Genomic DNA, 6,091 nt, shown 5'->3' on the forward strand with positions numbered 1-6,091 from the left:
TCTGACTCAGGTTGCAGCATCTTCCAAAAATGACACAGTGGAGGTGAGGGAACCTGTAGGGCTGATGCTAGGAGGCTCCAGTACCCTGCTTTCCTAATCCTGAGTCTGGAACAGGGCTTTCCCGGAAGAGCTTCAAACACCTAGTGGGAAGTTAAGAGGGCAGGTGGGGATCTGCTTGGAGGATATTTGTCACACTCCTACCTTCTGTCCTCTCTTTCTCGAGCCCCTGTTGTTGGATGCTTCTGCTTTGGCTTAGAAACTGTTCTGGCATTAGTATTCAGCAGAGCAAGGGGCTTCTCCTTAGTAGTCCTAATTGTAAAATGGGGAATAGGAGTAGGCGGAGAAAAAATATTAGATGAAGCCTGAGAGTGGTCGCTGTCTGGGATGTCAGCTGCTCAGGTGAGACACTTATAGTCTCTGCTTTCTCCATACCTCATAGGCAGAGGTGCTTGGGTGGCAGATCTTCCTTTTTTTTTTTTTTTCAGATATTTCTTTTATGCAGGACTACAGCTAGCTACTTCCAGAGGAAGCAGGGTTGGGGAGGGGGGCTGTTTAAATGGAACTCTCCTGGAAGTACTAGTACACATTTTTTGAGTCTTTACAACTGTTATATTCTCATCCATAGGCTTCCAGCATCCTTGGAATTCTGCAATTGGAGAAATGCCAAATAGTCTTAAGTTAGCTTAGACCCTGGTCTAGATCACCACTGTCATCTGTTCTACTACACTGGCTTCCTAACAGGTGCTCCTGCCTCTACTTGGGTTTTCCTCTAGTTCATTTGTCACACAGCAGCCAGTGTGATCTTTGTAACATTTGAGTCTGATTTTCCCACTCTCCTGCTTAAGCCCCCCATTACTTTCCGTTTTCCTTAAGTGCAAACCGTGTAACATGTGTATATACATCTGACACATCTATGTAGTAGGCATTCCAGATAAGGCACCTCAAGTCTCTAGCCTCACTTGCTTTACTTCCCCCCTTGTACTCTGCTCCAATTCCACCCTCGCCAAAATTTGCTTTTGTGCTAGGCCACGCCACGGAGAGTTTGGTGATCCTGTGCATTTCCCTCTCCAGTTTCTCACTTTGAGATCGTTATTTCCTCCCCCAGCCAGCCCACTTTGAAGCAGGAACAAAAATTCAAAGAAACTGCCAGGACGTATGGATGAGGTTAAGAATGTTTTACCTCCAGGATTCTAGCTAAGATGGGCATGAGGAAAGAGAGAAGGTAACTCAAAACGGGAGTCCTCAGAGGCTGCAGGTGGTCAGGGAGCAGAGCAGAAGTTCAGAGGATACTTTCTTCACGCCACCCCAGGGCATCACCTGTGGCCAACCTCCTGTTCAACAGTCCTTGTCTCTTTCAAGTCCTCCCTCTCAGCAGAGCACCAGAGATTTCGGTACTCCGTGTGGGGAGAGGAGCCTGGAGGGGGAACCTCTCCCCTCTGCCAAGTGGGTCCCAAACAACCAGTGACCGGGTGCATCAACTGCTGCGGTCACACCTCTACTTGGAACTCTTCTCCCAGTTCTTCCTCCTGTCTCACTCCTCCTAGTCCTTCCTTTTTCAATGGTAAAAACCACTTCTTCAGGAACGTGTGCCTCAGTCCCCTGTCATCAGCTCCAGGGTGCCCTGTACAGGTGCCTGTACTTACCTTATTATTTTTTTGGCCACACTGCACAGCACGTGGGATCTTAGTTCCCCGATCAGGGATCAAACCCGTGCCCCCTGCACTGGAAGCACGGGAGTCTTAACCACTGGACCACAAGGGGAGTCCCCACTTCCCTTATTGACATTACTGCATCAGGTGACTTTCAAAGGGTTTACATAGATAGCTTATTTACTCCTGACAACAAATGTGTTATGATTCCCATTCTACAGATGAGGACAGAGGCACAGAGAGGATAAGTCATGTGTCCCACCATATACAGGTCAGAAGTAGCAAGGCAGACTACACGCCTGGGCAGTCTGGCTCCAGGACCCACCTTCTTAACCGCTAGGCTGTATTTGCCTCATATACAAATATGTGTACGTTTGGGACTGCTTGTTTAGCGTCTGTCTTCCCTGAGGTGAAGTCCAGTAAGGGTAGGAGGTGTGTAATCAGTCATCACTGAATTCCTAGCTGTCAGCAGGCGTGTTGCTGCTTTGTTAATGTGTGTTAACAGTGGAGTATGTTTTACAAATTTTCTGTAAAAATTATCCCCAATCACTTTTTCATACAGTTTTTACAAATTGATCTTTATAAATTAGTCATTAGAATTTTGCGGGCCAAATACAAACTTGGTCTGGCTCCTGCCACTATTGCTAAATTATTTTCTAAATCTTACGGCATTCCTCTTCCCCTTCCCGTCACTTCCGGTACACAGAGGCATCACGAGCGAGAAAGAGCAGTCATTCCAGAGCAGAGCCGCCATCCTATCGTGCCCACCCCCACCGCAAGCGTAAGCAATGCGAGTGCCCGCACGCCTCGGCTGAGAACACATGATGGCGCCACAGAATCAGGCACGATCGTGAGATGTTCTTTGCCGACCCTTAATTGACTTACTGATACGTTCACTCCCTAATTCAACAGTTGTTTATTGTGTCTCTGCTATGTGCGAAATGCTCGGGATCAAGAGGTAAGGGCCCTGCCAACGGGACATACAATTCACTGATATAGACGAAATCATCACGTGACCCAGCAGTTCCAAACTAGGCGCAGTACGAGCTCACCCAGTCAGCATCTAAGCCGGGGTTCGGGCCCAAAGGCCCAGTTAGAGAGTGCCTGGGGCAGGGCTATTGCCCACCTCTGATTGGCTGGAGCGCCAACCGTCACGGCTCGAAACTTGAGTAAAGCGGTCCCAAGAAAGCCTGCCCCTCACTCCGCCCTTGGTTTTGGGTTTTGTCGCCGAGAGTTTTCTGGAATTCGGTTGCCCAGATTTGCCACTTATTAAGCCATATGGTCTTGGAAAGTCAACTTCTCTGAACGTCAATTTCCTTATTTGTAAAATGGAGAAAACAGGATTGTTGTGAGAATTCAAGTAGATCATGTAGGATGCATTTTTAAAATGTTAGCTCTTGTTGTCATCTGCCCAGTTTAACTGAATACGACTCAGGGTAGGCTGTCTAGTTCGCAGCTTCATGAGAACGTGCCCTTCTTGTTGGTCTCGGATCTGAAGAGGAATGGGATTCTCAGTGGCTACCAGCGGGATGCTGTCTTTCAGGGATAAAAACCTCAGCTGACCAGGGTATTGGCAGCCTTGGCAGAGGGTTCCCTGTTGCCCAGAGCTGCACCAAACAGGCTGGCTGGTTTCAGGCTGGCTGGAGCTTCAGCCTGCACCTCCCTGAGAACACTCACCTGGATTAAACAAATGCCAATCACCCTTCCAGTAGAGGTGCAGGCAGTGAAATAAATTAAAAAATTTGTTTAGTAAGCACCCTAAAATCAAATGCAAGGAAAAATCCTATCCTCAGTTCCCCCAGAGACCACGTTTATCTCTAGGAATTGTTTCAGTGGAAGCAATGTAGGAATCACCCTCTCAGTGCTAGAGCAGCTGCACTTCATAATGAAACAGCAGTGGAAAGAGGGTAGTGGGCACCCAAACTTCAATATTTGTTCTAAGCAAGATCCTCTGCCTCCATAATAACTTTAAATTGAGTCTTGATATTGCTGCTTTTGACTGTCATGAAAAGTTTTGCTGTGTTTGAGATAAAAAAGAGTAAGAGGGATAGTTGCCTCAAGATCTAGATTTTTTTTTTAAGCGATTGTTATAATAGTAAGACAGAAGGAGCATTTTCCCCTTAGATAACCAACTAGCAGTCTCCCTCAGTGTTGCTGCCTTACGTGGAGTTAGACTGTGGTGCTGTCTCCTAATAAACAATGTAGTCTCTAAGCAGTACCTCCATTGGTGATGTGCTGGAAATTAGACTAGTCACTTGGGAAGACAATATGGCATTTGGCATTCTTACTTCTGTAAGCATAATGTGTGCATGCCCTCTGTTTTGATCAGTAGTTAAGAACTGAGAAAACATTCTTACCCTCCCCCCACTTTTTTAAGTAAAAATAAATTTATTACTACCTCTATTTTTTACACTTTTTCTCATTACATTGCTTTGTTTTATTTTTAACTGACATTATACATAGATGTACAATGCACAAATATTAGGTGTATAAATCTGAGTTTTGACAATTGTACACACATGTGTAACCATCACTCCAATTAAGATACACAACATTATACAAAAAAAACAGAACATTTTCACTGTTATCGAATGGGGGTCCTGCTGCTTGCTGCTTACAAAATCAATACTAACAAATGGTAAAAAGGAAAAGTGCCTTTAATCAGAATGCCAGCAATCTGGGGAGATGGTGGACTCAACGTACCCCAAAAACCACCTCCAAAGATTCTGCTCATGAAACTTTTAAAGGGAAGGAGGGAAGTAATCTCAGTTAATCATTGAGATGGGTCGTCGCCATCCCCCACTGTGTGCAGGCTCCTCAGCTTCTTGTGATCTTCCTCGAGATGTGATCGTGTTCACACAGTTTGGTCACAGAGTTTATTTGGGAGATTACTGAAGGGGAAGCTAGGGAAGAGATCTGGTCATCTGTTAATCACTTATTCTTCTTTTCTACTTCTTTGATCTGTGGAAAGGACCAACAAGTTAGGCAAGGTTTTGTGTGACTAAAAGATTTGAAAGGTGTGCTTGGGCCGTTGATGAGTAGAGCATGGGGGTGCTGGGCTTAAAAGTTAGTTACTATACAGCTTTACTAAAGTGACAAGAAAAGGGGCTTCCTGCTGAGGGTGGTCTCCTGCAAAGAGCTGCTTACACTGACTCTCATACAAATGGATTATACAGTATGCATCTTTTGTGTCTGGCATCTTTCCTTCAACATAATGTCTGTAAGATTCATCTATTTCATCATGTGTATCAGTAGTTTGTTCCTTTTTATTGCTGAGAAGTATTCCATTTAATAAATATACCAAAATTTATTTATCCATTCTCCTGTTATTTATTTATTTTTGGCTGTGTTGGGTCTTTGTTGCTGCGCACAGGCTTTCTCTAGCTGCGGCGAGCGAGGGCTACTCTTCATTGCGGTGCACGGGCTTCTCATTGCAGTGGCTTCTCTTGTTGCGGAGCACGGGCTCTAGGTGCACGGGCTTCAGCAGTTGTGGCTCGTGGGCTCTAGAGCGCAGGATCGGTAGTTGTGGTGCACGGGTTTAGCTGCTCCGCAGCATGTGGGATCTCACAGACCAGGGCTCGAACCCGTGTCCCCTGCGTTGGCAGGTGGATTCTTAACCACTGCGCCACCAGGGAAGCCCCTATCCATTCTCCTGTTGATGAACATTTGGATTCTTTCCAGTTTAGGACTATTATGAGTAAATCTGCTGTGAACATTTGTGTACAAGTCTTTATGTTTCATTTCTCTTGGATAGTAACTAGGAGTAGAACTGCTGGACCACAGGGTAAGTATACGTTTAACATCTTGAGAAACTGCAGTACAGTTATACAAAACCATTGTACCATTTTACCTTCTCTCCAGAGGCTTAAGAGAGTTCCAGTTGCTCCTGACAGTTTCATTGCTTGACCAACATTTAGTCAGGCTCCTGAAACTTCTCCTAGGACCATCTGTGCACTTGTAAAATCTACTTTTAACAAGAACCGCCCACCCTTGATATCTGATCGCCCTCAATATCTGGTCCGGTTCTTCATCCTCCACCATCTCCCAGGTGTCATCTGATCATCCTGGCCTGTCTTCAGCAAGAATCCTGTTACATCAGTTTAACAAAAACTCTCCTTACCCCTGATGTTTCCTCTTAGTAATTTTCCATCCACTCCCCTGTTCCTTGGCTATAAATTCCCACTTGCACATGCTGTATTTAGAATTGAGCCAAATTTTTCTCCTCTGGTGCAAAATCCCATTGCAGTCATCCTTATACTTATGGCGATGGTCCTAAGTAAAGTTTGCATTATCATCTTTAACAAGTGCCTCTGATTTTTTTTTTTAACATTCCACAACCTTACCAACACGTGGTGGGTCAATCTTTAATTTCAGCCATTCTATCCAGTGTGCAGTGGTATCTCACTGTGACCTTGATTTGCATTTCCTTAATAACTAATGAT

The 6,091-nt window shown here is 45.1% G+C and overlaps 1 protein-coding gene across 5 annotated transcripts in view; it reads right to left on the bottom strand.

Annotated features, from left to right (window-relative positions):
* Window positions 1–4,050: 4,050 nt before the first annotated feature.
* Window positions 4,051–6,091, bottom strand: part of ST3GAL2 (ST3 beta-galactoside alpha-2,3-sialyltransferase 2) — a 95,820-nt gene continuing 93,779 nt past the window's right edge. For all 5 annotated transcript variants that reach the window (XR_012327927.1, XR_012327928.1, XR_012327925.1 and 2 more), the window contains one exon: window positions 4,051–4,610. The gene's annotated coding sequence lies outside the window, so the exon portion shown is untranslated. The remainder of the gene's footprint in view (window positions 4,611–6,091) is intronic.

Source organism: Tursiops truncatus, chromosome 19 (genome assembly GCF_011762595.2).
Source record: "Tursiops truncatus isolate mTurTru1 chromosome 19, mTurTru1.mat.Y, whole genome shotgun sequence".
NCBI lineage: Eukaryota > Metazoa > Chordata > Mammalia > Artiodactyla > Delphinidae > Tursiops > Tursiops truncatus.